This window comes from Macaca fascicularis, chromosome 8 (genome assembly GCF_037993035.2).
Source record: "Macaca fascicularis isolate 582-1 chromosome 8, T2T-MFA8v1.1".
In the NCBI taxonomy this organism is placed as follows: domain Eukaryota; kingdom Metazoa; phylum Chordata; class Mammalia; order Primates; family Cercopithecidae; genus Macaca; species Macaca fascicularis.
Genome location: NC_088382.1, coordinates 94,543,998 through 94,563,956, shown reverse-complemented (window position 1 = coordinate 94,563,956; position 19,959 = coordinate 94,543,998). Strand labels below are relative to the sequence as shown.

Sequence of the window (19,959 nt, the reverse complement as noted above, 5' to 3'; positions counted from 1 at the left end):
GAAAACATGATTACCCCTGGATTAGAATTCATGAAGTTGCCATTTTTGTCATTTCAAAGTATGTGAAAGATATTTATTTTCTAACATGGAAAGACTATTTGTAATATTTAACGTCAAGGCAAAGTTAATTCAGTTCGATCAAAGTATTTGAAATTTTTACAATGTTACCATATTATTAGGTGGATTACACAAAAATAAAGGCACATATATAAAATGAAGATTTTACACATCAAATGAAGGCAAATTATTTTTCCCATCATTGGAGGAAATGAGAAATAAAGAATCAAATGTTGGAAAAGGAAGTGATTTATAACATTTATGATGATGAAAATAATAAAAGTTTGAAATAACTTTTAAAAACATTATGATGTAATGGCTGAGTGTGGTGGTTCATGCCTATAACCACCACAGCACTTTGGGAGGCCGAGATGGGAGGATCATTTGAGGTCAGGAGTTTGAGACTAGCCTGGCCAACATGGTGAAACCAGGTCTTTACTACAAATACAAAAATTAGATGGGCATGGTGGTGTGCCCCTGTAATCCCAACCACTCAGGAGGCTGAGGCAGGATAATTGCTTGAACCCAGTAGGCAGAGGTTGCAGTGAGATGAGATTGCACCATTGCACTCCAGCCTGGGCGACAGAGCTGGACCCAGTCTCAAAACAAACAAACAATATGATGTATTAATATAGCAAAATAACATGCTGGCAGTTTGCCAAACATGATGTTCTCTTTCACATTTGATCCCCTCTATGCATGTTGCTTCCTTGGCCTGGTTCTCTTTCCTCTTTTCTGCTGATACATAGCTTTTCTTGTTAGAAGGCTCAGTTTACTTTGCCAGTTTTGTGATGCTTTTTCCAACTGTTCAAGGCACAATTATTGTCAGTTCTGCTATAATGCTTGTTTTGAAAACGTAAATATGTTCTAAAGAAATTGATATAAAGAAAAAAATTAAGGTTGCTTATGCATGATTTCCTCCATGAGAAACATGAGGGGAATGCAAAAAACTGCACCAGCTGTGTCCAAGCTACGTGGGGATACACAAAATGTACCCTAATCCACACATACCACAAACATGCACCAGCTCTCTCCATTCACTGGGTGTTTTATAAGCCACACCTATCTGCACCTAATACAACCTTTCCTCTGATTTCAGCTCACCATCCTCCTACTTCCTAATAATTTGCAAGCTGCAACTCTTTTAATATCCACTTCCAAAAGCAAACCAGATTTTATGGTAAAAATACTCACATTATTGTATCATTTATGTGTTTCTTAACTATTCACACACACACAAACATTACCATTTTCATTAGGTTCTTATTTTTAAAAATATGGCAGTCACAACATTTTTGAATGTTCGACTCCAGCCCATTTTACCATTATCCCTGTGTTTTTTTAATTGTATAATGCTACATGGTGTGATACTTTTTCAGGAACACATATGTCATATTTATAACAGAACTGACTATAGTACCATTAGCAACTTCTGTCATTCAGTAGTACTTAGCATACTGAGTTGCATTTATTTGTACACTTACCTATTTTCTCCACTAGAATGTGCAAATGTCCTGAATTGGGAGAGAATCAGGTACTAGAAAGGAGCTGAATAGTGCTGAGGAGGATGGTGGAATGAAGGCGGGTAGTGGAGACGATGGTGGGGGTTGGGTAAAGAGCAGGAAGGGAACCAGGATGAAGACTAGTGCAGTAGCCTCACCTGGTGGTATAGAGTTGATGGGTTATAATGGGTAGAGAAAAAAGTAGATTGTATCTTCTCTCTGAGCTACAATCAGTCAATCAATTGACCACTCAAACCCACTGATTTCACCTCACAGCTGCTCTTTTGTTTCTTTCCTTCTCCCCTGTTATGGACTCAATGTTTGTGTCTCAATGCATTCACATGTCAAAACTCTAGCCTCCAATATGACTGTATTTGGAAATGGGGCCTTTGGGAGGTAATGAGAGATAGATGAGGTCATGAGGGTAGAATCCTGATAAAAGGATTAGTGCCGTCATAAGGAAAGACACCAGAGAGCTTGCTCTCTCTTTGCCCCAACAAAGAAGTCACGTGAGCACACAGCAAGATGGCGACTGCCTACCAGCCAAGAGGAGGCCTCAGGTAAAACCTGCTTTGACAGTCCCTTGATGACTGACTTCTCTACCTCCTAAACTGTGCAAAAAATAAATTGCTGTTGCTTAAACTTTCCAATCTATGACAATTTGACAGGGCAGCCTGAACTAATACAGCCTCAGAAATATAAACTGTACCCTGACATGTATGTAAGGTATGTATACCTTACATGTATGGCATTTCAAAGTCCTGATTGACTTTTCTCACCTATAGGAAAAAGTTTGAGTACCTTAAAATGTCATGCCAATTCTTACATGATTTTAACTCTGAATACCTTTCCAGCCTCAGGTCTTGTCGGTTCTGACCTTTCAAATACTAACTTCTTTGTAGTTCCTTGAACACAGATAGTGTTTTCTCATCAATGCTTTTATCCACACAACTTCTTTGCTTAGGATGTCATTTCTCTTCATCTTCAAATGCAAATCTTCTAATTTCTTTAATATGGAGCTCAATCATAAACTTTTCCAGAAAGCTTTACCTCAGGCTAGTCTGTGCTTTCATAATTTCCATCGAGTCTCCTTATCATTGCCTTGGGCATGTCTCTTTATATGTGATTATATGCTCCTTGAAGGCAGTGATCATCTTCCTTATCCTAATTCATAGTGGGTACTCAATAAATATTTATCAAATAAATATAAATGGCCAGCACATTAACTTGGCACAAGTATCACATATTCAGTAAATGACAAATACTATTATTATTATTTTATAATGTTGAAGCCTTTTTTGTGAAGTGGTTATTAACAACTCTATAAAAGGTTTGGATTCCAATGAAAAGATGTGTTTTCATTTGAAAGCCTTCAGGGCTCCATTGTGTCATGTTAGCAGTGAGTAGTGCTGAATTTGGCATAATAGTTAATGATCTTATTTATGTCTTCCAAGCAATCCTCAGTAGCAATTTTTAACCATACTCTGGTCAAAAACATACCAGCTTCGGCCAGGCATGGTGGCTCACACCTGTAATCCCAGCACTTTGGGAGGCTGAAGTGGGCAGATCACCTGAGGTCAGGAGTTTGAGATCAGCCTGTCTAACCCAGTGAAACCCCGTCTCTACTAAATATACAAAACTAGCTGGGTGTGGTGGCACATGCCCATAATCCCAGCTACTCAGGAGGCTATGGCAGGAAAATCGCTTGAACCCAGGAGGCAGAGGTTGCAGTGAGCTGGGATCATGCCACTGCACACCAGCCTGGGAGACAGAGTGAGACTCAGTCTCAAAAACAAAAACAAACAAAAACAAACAACAAAACAACAAAACCCAGCTTCTATACAAAAGCTTCTAATCTCAGCCCCAGTGCTGTTTGGATGTAGTTGTGCTAACCATGCAAATCTGGTATCTTTCAACATCCATTGAGCAAGTATGAATCTTAAAGATGTGAGTCTGACCCTCTAGATCAGGTAAGCTAAATTCAATCTTTCTATCCAATTTCCCCGGCTTCATCAGTGCCGAATCCAAAGTATCAGGTCTGTTAGTGGCCATCAGCACTTAATATTGCCTTGATGATCAAAGCCATCCAACTGATGAATTAGTTCTCACATTTTTTGTCTGTACTTCATTGTCACCTCCAGCACCATCATCAAACTGAGTTCTTCCAATAGCATCAGTTTCATCAAAGAAGATAAGGCAGGTGTTTCTTGTTCTGGCCATTGGGAAGAGCTTATGAACCATTCCAGCCCCTTTGCAGGTATAGTTCTGTAAAAGTTCATATCCAATAACTCGATGAAGCAAGCATAAGTCCCATTTAGCAACCACCTGAGCACAGAGTGTCTTGCCTGTACCTAGTGGACCAAAGAGCACACTCTTGGGGGGCTCCATGCCAAGGTTAACAAATCTCTCTGGATGAAGTAGTGGGGTTTCAACTACTTACAATTTCTCAATCTGTTCCCTACAGCCACCTACATCGCTGTATATGACATCAGGTTTTTACTCCACTGGCATCATGGTAATTGTTGGGTCAATCTTAGAAAGCATGGAATATGATTTTAATTCACATCAAATTTCATCCCTGCTTCAATGTCAGTAGATCCCTGAGGTCCACCACAAACTTAGCAATCTGCTACACACTGACAATGTATTTTGAGTTCTCAGAATCAGCATTTACTGTCTTTCTACACCTTGCAACCTGTAAACATTGTTCACCCTGGAGCATTTGCTTATTTGCAGCCAAAGCCCAGAGTGCTGGTGGTGGCCAGGCTAGTGTCAGACTCTTTAATACTACTGAGATAATTTTCTTAAGGAGTTGTTGAATGTCATTCTCAACCTGCTTAATCTTCCTAGAATAAGTGCTCTGACCATGATTTTTCAGCAAGGCAGTATCCTCTTCATTCAGAGCTCAAAAGTGTTTGTCATCCTTCTCATCCTTTTTGATTTTCCACTGATCAGCACAGAGGTAATCCAGCGTTTTAAGAGATGCCAGTGATTCAGCTCCTTAGTGATTACACTGCCTTACTATTATTTCTTTTATGCACTGTTGCTAGTGAACTTTTAGCTTTCTGCAGGAAATGTGAAAGTAATAAAGAGACTCAAGAAAACTCCATGTTGAAATAGGTTTGTACAATTTTTCTGACCTTTTGCAGCCTCCTTATAAATTCTTTATCATGTGCTTGTTCATATTTTAAAATGCTACATTTGGCTGGGTGCAGTGGCTCACGCCTGTAATCCTAGTACTTTGGGAGGCCAAGGTGGGTGGATCATATTAGGTCTGGAGTTTGAAACCAGCGTGGCCAACATGGTGAAACCCTGGCTCTACTAAAAATATGAAAAAATTATCTGGGTGTGGTGGTGCATGCCTGTAATCTCAGTTACTCAGGAGGCTGAGGCAGGAGAATCACTTGAACCCAGGGTGTGGAAGTTGCAGTGAGCTGAGATCTTACCACTGCACTCCAGCTTGGGTGACAAAGTGAGACTCCATCTCAAAAACAAAAACAAAACAAAAACAAAACAACAAAACTACACTTGCAGGGCAGAGGAGGTCATTTGTATAGGAAGTAATTCATAAAACTCACAATTTAACTATAGTAATCAAGAGTTGTCCATTCCCATATAGACAATGTTAAAAAAAATGTGTGAATAGCAAAGTGCTTTTGTATAACTTATGATATCAGTGGAATTTGAAATTTAGAACTAATGATTTTTTTTTTCAGTTGGTTGGTAACTTAAGAGAAAAGTAATATCGCTTGAATTCACTCTGAAGCACACATCCAGAAAAATCTATAGCTCTAGCACTCCAGAGAAGTTCAACCTCCTATAAATGAAGAAATAGAAAGTGGTTTTATTTTCCACTTGTGCTGTACATAAGTTTATTTCTTGAAAAATGCTATCTAAGGTGAGTAAAGGGAAAGTAGCCTAGGCTAATAATTTAGGCTAGAAGTATATGAATTGAAGGTACATTGAAAATGTCATAAAAAAGTCATTTCATGTGGGAGTTCAGTTAGCCATCACTTTAAGAAGTTTTCTTTAAAAACAGCTTTACCTGAGAAAGCAGCTGACGTAATTGCATCTTTTATTTTCTTTTATTGCACAAAATATCAGTACTGCTGGTTTTAAGCATTTTCTGTTCAGAAGCAATCTTTATTCTTTTCTATTTCCATTTTTATCACCAGTTTAAATTGTTAGATAGAATGTTATAGGTACACTTTTCTGATTCAAAAAATCTCTAAAAAACACATTTTGTTGAGATAATTAAGAAATAGGCAAATTATTTATTCTTGATATTATAACATATCATTTCTTAGTAGGCAATCTATGCCTATTCCCACTTATACTTTCTTTTATTTCCTTTTAAGGTTATAAGTAGTACAACGACCAGGTTTAACTGTTTATATAATCTTCAATCTATACTTAGTGCTATATGAAAATAACTGGACCATGTTATTCAAAATACATTTTACAAACATAATAATTTTAACTTTTTATTAGTTTATTTAATAAAAGACAAATCAATATCAAATTTTATTTTATCTGGGACATTGACAACTAGAGAAAAAAAAAGATAAAATCTTTTTGCTTCTTCATTCCTTTAATTCTTTATTTCTTCCTTTAAAGTACGAGACTGCATTATGGGCAGGGTGACTCACACCTGTAATCCCAGCACTTTGGGAGGCTCAAGAGGGTGGATCATGAGGTCAGGAGTTCAAGACTAGCCTGGCCAACATGGTGAAACCCCATCCGTACTAAAAATACAAAAATTAGCCAGGAATGGTGGCATGCACCTGTAGTCCCAGCTAATTGAGAAGCTGAGCAGAAGAATTGCTTGAACCCAGGAGACAGAGGTTGCAGTGAGCTGAGATCAGGCCACTGCACTCCAGCCTGGGTGACAAAGTGAGACTCCGTCTCAAAAAAAAAAAAAAAAAAAAAAAAAAATTCCTTTAATATGTAATCAAGCCCAAGCAATAAAAAATCTTTTGAAAGGATTATAACTTTTGCCTTCATTTCTATGTTTCCCCATAACTCTGAGCACAGAAGGGCCTTAATAATCATTTAGTTGAGGCTTAATGATGACATAACCAGCTATAATACAGCTTCTTGAAACCCAAAAGGCTGTTTTAGGATTGGGTGGGGACCTTAAATGGTCATTTGCTATTAAGCACGATCACACTAAAATTCTAGAGACAGATTCAGTTATCTCATGGACTCATTGTGAACTCAGTTTGTTCACATAACAAAATGCTAACTGGGACATGGGATTTGGGAGCACACTGGGAATGTTAGGACATGGTTTTAATTGCAACATTCTCAAACTATCTGTAGGAAAAAAGGGGTTATGCCTACAACCAAGTTTTGTATATTTGCATACAAGCCACACACTAAGACCTATTTCTGCTGTATGGACATCTGCAAAATCTCAGGGACCACATGGAGAAGGGAATAAGCTGCATTTCTAATATAGTCATAGTATAAGCAACCCAAATTTGCTATCCATATCTCTACATTAGTGATTCCTGGTTTTTGCAATTGCAATTACTTGGATCAGAAAAAACCCAAAGGGAAAATATTCTTTCAAGTAAGGACATTTATAAAATATTATTGCTTATCACTATCATTTCATTTATTTATTATTTTTCCCCCTTTTTCCAGCCTTATTGAGGTATACTTGACAAATAGCAGTTGGATATATTCAAGATATACAATGTAATGCTTTGATATACACATGCATTGTGAAATGATTGCCACATTAATTAACACATCAATTGCCTCACAGTTCTCTTTTTAGTTAGATTCACCAACTCATGTGCTCTTTTTGTTTGTGACCAATAATATTTTTCCTTTTTATTTGTACAAATCTATGGAGTACATGTGTAATTTTGTCACATGCATAGATTGTATACGGGTAAAGTCAGGGCTTTTAGAGTACCCATCACCTGAATAATACACATGGTGGAGAAGACAATCTAACATCTATGAACTGTGGTGAAAAGACAAGGAGAATATCTACAGAAAAGGGGGAACTCAAAAAGACAAAGTTTTTTATGTGACCAAACACACAAAACAGTGAGGAATTCCACAGAGAAACAAAGTTGACCTTTCAGAGAAAAAGAGATGTTTGAATTTGATAATATTTGTATGAGCATGAAAATCATCAAATATTGGTTACTAAGTCAAAAATCAACTCCTAAAATTTCATTTTGTAATTCAGTTTTGAAAATATTCCTCAAGCATAAGCTAATTTTTATCTTTTTGAAGTAAATTTTAAACTAATATTTGGGGAATTAGTTCTATTCCATTCAGTTCTCCTATCTCCTATTTAAAGAGGCATTTGTAAGCCTCTATTAAGTCAAATTTCTTAAAAACATCAGTAGAAAAGTAATAGAATTGGTGGACTGGTTATACTTTAATACATATTTTTGAAAAAAGAGATTCTTCAAATAATCTCAAAAACCACCTAAGTCATCCAAAGTTACACTGTAATTTAAGGAATAAAAACATTTAATAAGCATATTTTAAAAGTTTAGTGAAAAATTCAAGTTTATATTCAACTTAAATATTTATTTGCTAAGCTTTCAGAATAAAATGTATTTCTCAAACATCATGGAATTGGAAATACGATAAATCTTATTTGTTATGGGTTTTATGGTTTAAAAACCTTCAATTTAACAAGTTACAAACGTAATTACATTTTTAAGAACTCAGAGCTACTTAACAGTAGATGCAGTACATTTTATGTCTTCTTTTTTTTTTCACATCTGCACTACTGGCATATATCTTCTTATAATCAAATTTTAAATAAACATAGTAAGAATAAATCTAAGAAACAACTTTAACTCAAACTATGCTTACTTTGTATACAATTTGCTTTCAAAAATTTAAGAAGAAATGTATCTTCTTCTAAATGTTCTGTAATCTTGGATTTCATGCGTAATAACCTAGTAAGCCAGCATTGACTACACTAAGAGCTTAACAGAGGAAATTTTGTTAATCAAATTTTATTGACTATTCTCCATATGCTAAAAATATGCTAAGAATAAAAGACAAATGGTCCTGTCCACCTGGATTATACAGCCTTGATGAGATAATGATAAAAAGAATTACCTTTGAATACTTTTAAAGTACTGTGTAATCATCCAGAGTATACAACTTGGCCTTTGGAAGAAGTAGGAAGAGCCAGAGAGAACTATAAAAGAATGCTGCATTTAGAGTAATGTTGAAAGATAGGGCAGTCACACACAGCCAATATCATACTAAATGGGCAAAAGCTGGAAGCATTCCCCTTGAAAACTAGCACCAGACAAGGATGCCCTCTCTCACTACTTCTATTCAATATAGTATTGGAAGTTCCAGCCAGGGCAATCAGGCAAGAGAAAGAAATAAATGCATTCAAATAGAGAGGAAGTCAAACTATCCCTGTTGGCAGATGACATGATCCTATACCTAGAAAACCCCATTGTCTCAGCCCAAAAGCTTCTTAAGCTAATAAGCAACTTCAGCAAAGCCTCAGGATACAAAATCAATGTGAAAAAATTACTAGCATTCTTATACACCAACAACAGTCAAGCCAAGAGCCAAATAAGAAACGAATGCCCATTCACAATTGTCACAAAAAGATAAAATACTTAGGACTACAGCTAATTAGGAAGGTGAAAGATCTCTACAAAGTGAACTACAAACCACTGCTCAAAGAAATCAGAGATCACACAAATTTTAAAAATTCCATATTCATGGATAAGAAGTATCAATTTCATGAAAAGAGCAATTTGTAGATTCAGTGCAATTCACATTAAACTACCATTGCCATTCTTCACAGAATTAGAAAAAATTATTTTAAAATTCTTATGAAACTGAAAGGGAACCCAAATTGTCAAGGCAATCCTAAACAAAAGAAACAAAACTGGAGGCATCACACTACCCAACTTCAAACTATACTACAGGGCTAGACTAACCAAAGCAGCAAGGTACTGGTGTAAGAACAGACACACAGACCAATGAAACAGAATAGAAAACCCAGAAATAAGACTGTACACCTACAATTATCTGATCTTTGACAAACCCAACAAAAGCAAGCAATGGGGAAAATATTCCCCATTCAATACATTGTGCTGGGATAATAGGCTAGCTATATGCAGAAGATTGAAACTGGACCCCTTCCTTACAACATATACAAAAATCAACTCAAGGTGGATTTTAAATGTAAAATGTAAAACTGAAACCTATAAAAATCCTAGAAGACAACCTAGGCAATACCATTTAAGATATAGGTATAAGCAAAAATTTCTTGACAAAGACACCAAAAGCAATTGTAACAAAAGCAAAAATTGAAAAAATGAGATTTCATTAAACTGAAGAGCTTCAGCATAGCAAAAGAGACTATCAACAGAATAAACAGACAACCTAAAGAATGGGAGAAAATTTTTGCAGTTTACCCATCTGACAAAGGTCTAATATTCAGCATCTAAAGGAACTAAACACATTTACAATAAAACGAACAACCCCATTAAAAAGTAGGAAAATAACTGAACAGACACTTTTCAAAAGAAGACATACATGTGGCCACCAAGCATATGACAAAAAGCTTAACATCACTGATCATGCAAATCAAAATCACAATGAGATACCATCTAACACCAGTCAGAATAACTACTATGAAAAAGTCAAAAAATAACAAATGCTGGCAAGGTTGTGGAGAAAAAGGAACACTTATACACTGCTGGTAAGAGTGTAAATTAATTCAGCCTTTGTGGAAGACAGTGTAGATTCTCTGCAGATTTGACTAGTGCAATTACATGAACATATTTACAAAAACTGGAACTTTTTGGTTGATATGGTTTGGTTGTGTCCTCACCCAAATCTCCTCTTGAACTGTAGCTCCCACAATCCCCACTTTGTCATGGGAGGGACCTGGTGGGAGGTAACTGCATCATGGGGGCAGGTTTTCCTGTGTTGTTCTCATGATAGTGAAGAAGTCTCATGAGATCTGAAGGGTTTATAAAGGGCAGTTCCCCTGTACATGCTCTCTTGCCTGCCATGTAAGATGTGCCCTTGCTCCTCCTTTGCCTTCTGCCATGATTGTAAGACCTCCCCAGCCATGTGGAACTGTGAGTCCATTAAACCTCTTTTTCTTTATAAGTTACCCACTCTTGGGTATTTCTTCATAGCAATATGAAAATGGACTAATACAGTAAATTGGTACTAAGTAGTGGGGTGCTGCTGTAAAGATACCCAAAAATGTGGAAGTGACTTTGGAACTCGGTAACAGGCAGAGGTTGGAACAGTTGGAGGACTCAGAAGAAGACAGGAAAATGTGGAAATGTTTGGAACTTCCTAAAAACTTGAAGGGCTCATAAGACAAGATGTGGGAAAGTTTGAAACTTCCTAGAGAATTGCTGAATGGCTGTGACCAAAATGCTGATAATGATATAGACAATAAAGTCCAGGCTGAGGTGGACTCTGATGGAGATGAGGAACTTGTAGAGAAATGGAGTAAAAGTGACTCCTGTTATGCTTTAGCAATGAGACTGGTAGCATTTGACCCTGCCCTAGAGATCTGTGAAACTTTGAATTTGAGAGAGATGATTTAGGGTATCTGGTGGAAGAAATGTCTAAACCAAAAAGCATTAGAGATGTGACTTGGGTGCTCTTTAAAGCATTCAGTTTTATTCTTTCACAAAGACATGGTTTGGAACTGGAACTTAAGTTTAAAAGGGAAGTAGAGCATAAAAGTTTGGAAAATTTACAGCCTGACAATGCAATAGAAAAGAAAAACCCATATTCTGAGGAGAAAATCAAGCTGGCTGCAGAAATTTGCATAAGTAATATGGAGTAAATGTTAATTGCCAAGACAATGGGGAAAATGTCTCCAGGGCACGTCAAAGACCTTCTCAGCAGCCCCTCCCATCACAGGCCCAGAGGCCTAGAAGGAAAATATTGCTTTGTGGGCTGGACTCAGGCCTCTACTGCTGTGTGTAGCCTAGGTACTTGGTGTACTGTGTCCTGGCTGCTCCAGTCTTGACTAAACTGTGCCAAGGTACAGCTCAGGCCAGGGCTTCAGAGCATGGGAGCCCCAAGCCTTGGCAGCTTTCATGTGGTGTTGAGCCTGTGAGTGCACAGAAGTAATGAATTGAAGTTTGGGAGCCTCTGCCTAGATTTCAGAGGCTGTATGGAAACGCCTGGATGTTCAGGCAGAATTTTGCTGCAGGGGTGGGGCCCTCATTGAGAACCTCTGACAGGGCAGTGTGGAAGGGGAAATGTGGGGTTAGAGCTCCCCTCCCAACACAGTCCCCACTGGGACACTGCTTAGTGGAGCTGCAAGAAGAGGGCCACCATCATTCAGACCCCAGAATGGTAGATCCACCAACAGCTTGCACTGTGTATGTGGAAAAGACACACACACTCAATGCCTGCCCATTACAGCAGCCAGGAGGGAGGGCTATATCCCGCAAAGCCACAGGGACAGAGCTGGCCAAGACTGTGGGAGCCCACCTCTTGCATCAGCATGACCTGGATGTGAGACATGGTGTCAAAGGAGATCATTTTGAAGCTTCAAGATTTGACTGCCCCGCTGGATTTCGGACTGACATAGGGTCTATAGACCCTTTGTTTTGGCCAATTTCTCCCATTTGGACATGTATTTACCCAATGCAGGTATCCCCATTGTATATAGGAAGTAACTAACTTGCTTTTGATTTTACAGGCTCATAAACAGAAGGAACTAGCCTTATCCCAAATGAAATTTTGAAATGTGGGACTTTGAGTTAATGATGAAATGAGTTAAGACTTTGGGGGACTGTTAGGAAGGCATGATTGGATTTGAAACGTGAGGATATGAGATTTGATAGGGGCCAGGGGCAGAATGATATGATTTGGCTGTGTTCTCACCCAAATCTCATCTTGAATTATAGCTCCCATAATCCCCATGTGTCTTAAGAGGGACCCAGTGGGAGGTAATTGAACCATGGGGGTGGGCTTTGCCATGCTGTTCTCATGATAGTGATTAACCCTCATGAGATCTGGTGGTTTTATAAAGGGCAGTTCCCCTGCACACACACTCTTGCCTGCTGCCATGTAAAACATACCTTTGCTCCTCCTTCACCTTCCACCATGATTATGAGGCCTTCCCAGCTATGTGGAAATGTGACTCCATTAAACCTCTTTTACTTTATAAATTACCCAGCCTTGGATATTTCTTTATAACCATGTGAAGAATTACATAATACATTGGTATAAGACATTGTGACATTTTTTACATAATTTTTATAATCATTACTTTGAGGGAGATCAGATGTCTGACATTTCTCTTTCTCAAGGGATAGTCAACAGAAATTGCTAATTTGCATACAAGCATTGTGTTCAATATGAGTTGAATGTGCAGCAGAAAGAGTTGTGTAACTCCTCAAGTGGGAAAAGTATAAAAAACAACAAAAGAGCTTTGAAGTCCTTCATGTGTAATTTTAGGGGAAAAATATTAAAAGTGATGCTAGGCAGAGTGTCCATGACCAGGATCCCATTATCAGTGGGAAATTAGTACAAGAGGTGGGCGGTTATTATTAGTGTTTTTTTGTTTTTGTTTTTGTTTTTTCCCAGCATGAAATAGTCAGAGAAGATGCTTTAAAATGAAGAAAACAAAACAAAACAAAACAAAACAAAAAAACCCTGCTTCAGAGGAACAAGCTCTCAAGAATTTTGATGTCAAATAAGCAAGAATCAGCACCAATCCCCTTGGGGGTGTTTTGAGACTAAATTAAGAAAGATGAATATAAAGAGAGACTGAAAAGACTAGGAATCAGTGGAAATTAGCACTTCTAGTTTGCAAACTGCTCTATTTACAAAGAGGTTGCATCAAATAGCAAAATACTTGGTGTTTGATTGAAAATAAGTTATGCTTACTTTAATAAGTAGATAATTTTAGAGAATTTTTCATTTACAAAGCTATGGTATGAATCTAGGGCAGGAGTTGGACACACCTTCTCCATTAGTAATGGAAGTACACCATTTACTTGAGGTCTGGACTGTAAAAAGTGAATAGCCATCTTATATGATAGGGTGTTTTGAATCCTTGACATTTAAAAGTGAATGGCCATCTTATATGATAGGGTGTTTTGAATCCTTGACATTTGCTGTGGACAGACTTGATCAAAAGCATGCTCAGCTCCACAATCTTAAGCAAATTAATGCAGGAACAGAAAACCAAATATCACATGCTCTCACTTATAAATGGGAGTTAAACACTGAGCACACATGGACATAAAGATGGGAACAACAGACACTGTGGACTACTAGAGTGGGGAGAGAGGGAAAACATTGTGGGCTGAAAAACTAACTATTGGGGACTATGCTCACAACCTGGATGCAATATACCCATGTAACAAACCTGCACAGGTACCCCCTCTATCTAAAATAAAAGTTGAAATTTTAAAAATGCTCAGAAGCACATGGGTGTTCCAAAATGGTAATGCCCAAATGGCCCTGCCCAAGCCCAGAGACTATTCATGATCAACTAGTGTCAACATTTAGTGAAAGGGATGAATACCTAATTACTTTGGTTTAACATACAGAGTCAAAGTATACCCAGTGAGATGGACTGTTCAGTGGTGATCTGACAAAATCAACACTAGGCTGAAAGTTGTGGCTGTGAATCTTAGTTATCTATTACTGTATTACATCATTTCAAAGGGTGGGACCAAGTTTTATTTTTCTATGTGTATCTTGAAAGACACATGAATATAATAGGCCTTGATAATCATTGAGTAAATGATTATGAATGAATGGATGGATGGATGGATGGATGGATGGATATGTTGTTGAACACTTAACCTCAATAGCTCTCCTGTAAATTATCTGACATTTACCAGTAAATTTTTCGGATTCTTGATTGTCTACTTTTTATGTTCTGTAATTTTTTAAAAAAAATCCTGTAATATCCTTCTCTGTCTTATCAGGTTATTTCTGAGCTCTAACTACCCTACTTTGGTCTCACTCCATTATTGACCAAGCTCTAATAATAGTCATCATAAGCAAAATTATGTTGTCATCTTTAAATCCTTCCTCACATCCACTCACCAGAATGACTGGTCTATTTGTACAGTGTCTCAGTAATACATGCCTCTCTAATGCCAACTGTAATTACCCAAGTTTAGATAATAACTTTGTAAGTGACCTTGCTACCCCAACAAACTGACTCAAAGTGTCTTCTCAGCATAATGCTGGAACTCCCACACATTCTATACTCTAACCACCTGGATCTACTACTACCTTTCCACTTTTAAATCACTGAGTCTTTGTCTTTATTACAGGTGTTCTGTTTTAAATAATGCCCCAAGTCCCCACCCCCTGTTACATACATACACACACACCAAAGTTTTATTCCTTTAAGACCTTTACCAAAACTCACTCCATGACTATTTCTCTTTTTCACTCAGGCAGAATTTATTACTTTCTTGCTCTGGGCTCCAACAATAGCATTCATTACTCTATTGAAATAAGCTGAAGGACAATGTGAAATAAGGTTTTAATCCTGTTTGAATCCCTTAAACTAGCATAGTGACTATTCAGTAAGCATTTCCTGATCATATACCTTGACAGACACAGAACGCCATGAAATGAAGTGGTAATTTATAAAACGATTGCCTGCCATTATCACACACTTCTTCATCATCAAAGGAGTTAAGTCATGGAGGAAACAGCCTATAAACAGATGCCTTAGAGGATTAAAAATAGTAATGAAAAAGAATTTTAAAAGGCTGTTGTCTCTATGGCATGATTTTCCTGCAGACCACCATGCACTCCTCAGCCTATGTGGAATGTCCATTTTCTTGCTCATTATCAGAAAAGCACTGCCATCCTCCCTAGGTTATATAACTCCAGGCAAGTTTTCAGATTGATTCCCTAAACACCAGCTCCCACTAAGTTACTTGTTGGGCTGACTGGTTCTCAGTGTAGATCAGGAATGGTATAAGAGATATTGGTTACATTCTATCATACCGGAAACAAGGAAGTTATCAGTGATGACCGAGGTCAAGTCTAAAGTTCTCTGGAGCCAATCTGAAGTGGTTGTCATTGATCAAAGTTGGGATTATTCAGGGAAAAAAATTGTAATGGACTGAAGAGATTAATTTTTAAAAACATGAGTTCACAATAACAGGAAAAATCCTTCAGCAGTCTACTTTAACTGATATTTAAGTACCAACTTATCATTTTGAAAACTGATAAAGAAGCAAGCCTTTATCTTGATTTTCTTATATTCACTGTACTGCAGCATAACTAGCCAATCAGAGAAGTTTTATACCTGCAGATTCTAGTGCAGAGCCTGGTTCATTGTTAAATATTTATCCTTGTGTGTGCCTGTATACATGTGTGTGCCTGTATATGTGTGTGTGCACATGCGTGCTCATTTTCATATGCATATTTTGTTCACATGAATAAATATGAAGGCCCTTTTTCAATAGTGCATCTTCACTATGGTCTCAGAAGTAAGAGACTCAGGTCATGAAGCCAATAACAAGCAAAACAGGCTAGTATTTCAGAGCAATGTAAAAATACGTTATGGTGGTTAGATACATACATTAAAGCTGACTCTTCATGCAAGAATAGAGCCAACCTTGGTTGGCAGAATCAAAGATCTGTTATCTTTGTTTTACTGACAAAACATATACAGATCTAAAAGTATATCAATACCTGAACCATTAGGGTGATTGTTAGTTCTCTATGTGATAAGACCAATATATATCCAGAAAACAGTAGATAAAATAACAAGTGGTCTAGTATTGTCTTTTTTCTTGTTGTTGACACATTTTTTAGTATGATCTTTTATTTGATGATATAAGAGAGATGAAAAATAGTTTAGATGCCTTAGTCAAGACTTGTGTTTGTGCTTGCTTCGGCAGCACATATACTAAAACTGAAATGATACAGAGATGATTAGCATGGCCCCTGCACAAGGATTACATGCAAATTTGTGAAGTGTTCTGTATTTCTCCAGGAGTTGGATTTTGAAGAACAATAATAAAATAGACTTCTAGCTAGCTAATAAAGAAGAGAAAAGAGAAGATTCAAATATACACAATCAGAAATGATAAGGGGATATCACCACTGATGCCACAGAAATACAAACAACCATTAGAGAATACTATAAACACCTCTATGCACATAAACTAGAAAATCTAGAAGAAACAGATAAATTCCTGGACACATACTCCCTCCCAAGACTGAAGCAGGAAGAAACTGAATCCCTGATTAGACCAATAATGAGTTCTGAAATTGAGGCAGTAATAAGAAGCTACAAACAAAAAACAGCCCAGGACCAGATAAATACTACTAGAGGTACAAAGAAGAGCTGGTACCATTACTACTGAAATTATTCCAAAAAATTGAAAAGGAGGGACTCCTCCCTAACTCATTCTGTGAGGCCAAAATCATCCTGATTAAAAAAAAAAAAAACCTGGTAGAGATACAACAAAAAAAGAAAACTTCGGGCTAATATTCCTGATGAAGATCAATGCAAAAATCCTCCACAAAATACTGGCAAGCCAAATCCAGCCACACATCAAAAGGCTTATCCACCACGATCAAAGAGACTTCATGCCCAGGATGCAAGGTTGGTTCAACATACACAAATAAATAAATGTCCTTCATCACATAAACAGGACTAAAGACAAAAACAACATGATTATCTCAATAGATGCCAAAAAAAGACTTCAATAAAATTCAACACCCCTTCATGTTAAAAACTCTCAGTAAACTAGGTATTGAAGGAACATACCTCAAAATCATAAGAGTCATATATGACAGACCCACAACCAATATCATACTGAACAGGCAAAAGCTGGAAGCATTCCCCTTGAAAACTGGCATAAGACAAGGATGCCCTCTTTCACCACTTCTATTCAAGATAGTATTGGAAGTTCTGGCCAGGAGAATCAGGCAAAAGAAAGAAGTAAAGGCATTCAAGTAGAAGGAGAGGAAGTCAAACCACCCCTGTTTGTAGATGACATGATCCTATATCTAGAAAACTCCATCATCTCACCCTAAAAGCTTCTTAAGTTGATAAGCAACTTCAGCAAACTCTCATATACAAAATCAATATTCAGAAATCACTAGCATTCAGATACACCAACAACAGTCAAGCCAAGAGCCTTATCAGGAATGAACTCCCATTCACAATTGCCACAAAAAGAATAAAATACCTAGGAATACAGCTAAGCAGGGAAGTGAAAGATCTTTACAAGGAGAACCACAAAACCACTGCTAAAAGACATCAGAGATCACACAAACAAATGGAAACACATTCCATGCTCATGGATAGGAAGAATCAATATCATGAAAATAGCCATACTGTCCAAGGGAATTTATAGATTCAATGCTATTCTCATTAAACTACCACTGACATTCTTCACAGAACTAGAAAAAAAACTATTTTAAAATTCATATAGAACCAAAAAAGAACCTGAACAGTCAAGGCAATCCAAAGCAAAAAAAAAAAAAAAAAAAAAGGTGCTGGAGGTATCACACACATGCTACCTGACTTCAAACTATGCTACGGTGCTAGAGTAACCAAAGCAGCATGGTGCTGGCACAAAGACACAAAGATCAATGGAACAAAATAGAGAACCCAGAAATAAATCCACACACTTACAACCATCTGATCTTCGACAAACCTGACCAAAGCAAGCAATAGGAAAAGGATTCCCTATTTAATAAATGGTGCTGAGATAACTGGTTAGCCATATGCAGAAGATTGAAACTGGACCCCTTCCTTACACCACACACAAAAATCAATTCAGGATGGATGAAAGACATAAATGTAAAACCCCAAACAAAAAATCCTAGAAGAAAACCTAGGCAATAACATTCAGGACATAGGCACATCAAAGATTTCATGATGAAGATGCCAAAAGCAATTGCAACGAAAGCAAAAATTGAAAAATGGGAGCTAATTAAACTAAAGAGCTTCTGCACAGCAAAGGAAACTATCATCAGAGTGAATGGACAGCCTGGAGAATGGAAGAACATTTTGCAATCTACCCATCGGACAAAGGTCTAATATCCCGTGTCTACAAGGAATGTAAACAATTTTACAATTAAAAAAACAACTCCATTAAAAAGTGGGCAAAGGACATGAACTGACACTTCTCAAAAGAAGACATAAATGCAGCCAACAAACATGAAAAAAAGCTCAACATCACTGATCATTAGAGAAATGCAAATAAAGCCACAATGAAATACCATCACACAGTAGTCAGAATGGCTATTATCAAAAAGCCAAAAAACAACAGATGTCGGTGAGGTTGTGAAGAAAAAGGAACATTTTTGTTGGTGGGAGTGTAAATTAGTTCAGCCACTGTGGAAGACAGTGTGGTGATTCCTCAAAGACCTAGAGGCAGAAATACCATTCCATCCAGCAATCTCATTACTGGTTATATAAATAAAGGAATATAAATCATTCTATTATAAAGATACATGTGCACGTATGTTAATTGCAGCACTTTTCACAACAGCAAAGTCATGGAATCAACCCAAATGCCCACCAATGATAGATTGGATAAAGAAAATATAGTACATATATACCATGGAATACTACGCAGCCATAAAAAAGAACAAGATCATGTCCATTGCAGGTACATGGATGGAGCTGGAAGCCATTATCCTTGGCAAACTAATGCAGGAATAGAAAACTAAACACCACATATTCTCACTTATTAGTGGGAGCTGTACAATGAAAACACATGGACACAGGGAGGAGAACAACCCACACTGGAGCCTGTTGGAGGGTGAGAGGAGGGAGAACATCAGTAAGAATAGCTAGTGGATGCTGTGCTTAATCTGTAGGTGATGGAATGATCTGTGCAGCTAATCACCATGGCACACGTTTAACTAGGTAACAAACTTGCATATCCTGCACATGTATCCCTGAACTTAAAAGTTCAAAATCCAAAAAGGAAATAAAAATTATATATGCATTTTATACACGATTTTATATAAATATGTAGTAATAGATTAATTGTGGATGACTATATATTATCTGAAACTATATTAAAATACATTTCCATAATTTGATCCAAAAAGTTTTTATTTTGAAAAGTTTCAAACATATACAAAAGTCAAGAGATTGGTATAATGATTACCATGTGTTCAACATCCAGTTTAAACAATTATGAGCTCAGACAGCCTTGTTTCATGTACTTTCCAACCTCATATTATTTTGAACCAAATCTCAGACATTATCATAAGCCTCTCATCATATGTATGTAAATAGTATTTCTTTGTTTAAACAAAATCAAAATACTATCATATCTAAAAACATTAAAATTATGTCTTAATTTCATAAAATCATTAGTTAAATTACCTTGATTGTCCTCAAAATATTTTTCTTTATATGTTGTTCAAATACAGATCCAAATAA

At 37.1% G+C, this 19,959-nt stretch overlaps 1 protein-coding gene, 1 non-coding gene and 1 pseudogene across 19 annotated transcripts in view; 1 reads left to right on the top strand and 2 right to left on the bottom strand.

Moving 5' to 3' along the window:
• Positions 1 to 19,959, bottom strand: part of RALYL (RALY RNA binding protein like) — a 736,337-nt gene that overhangs the window by 223,452 nt on the left and 492,926 nt on the right. The gene's annotated exons all lie outside the window — the stretch shown is intronic.
• On the bottom strand, positions 3,073 to 4,329 carry LOC102141377 (26S proteasome regulatory subunit 7-like; annotated as a pseudogene).
• Positions 16,429 to 16,535, top strand: LOC123575454 (U6 spliceosomal RNA). Its single transcript, XR_006700728.1, has one exon. It is a non-coding gene; the product is annotated as a U6 spliceosomal RNA (small nuclear RNA).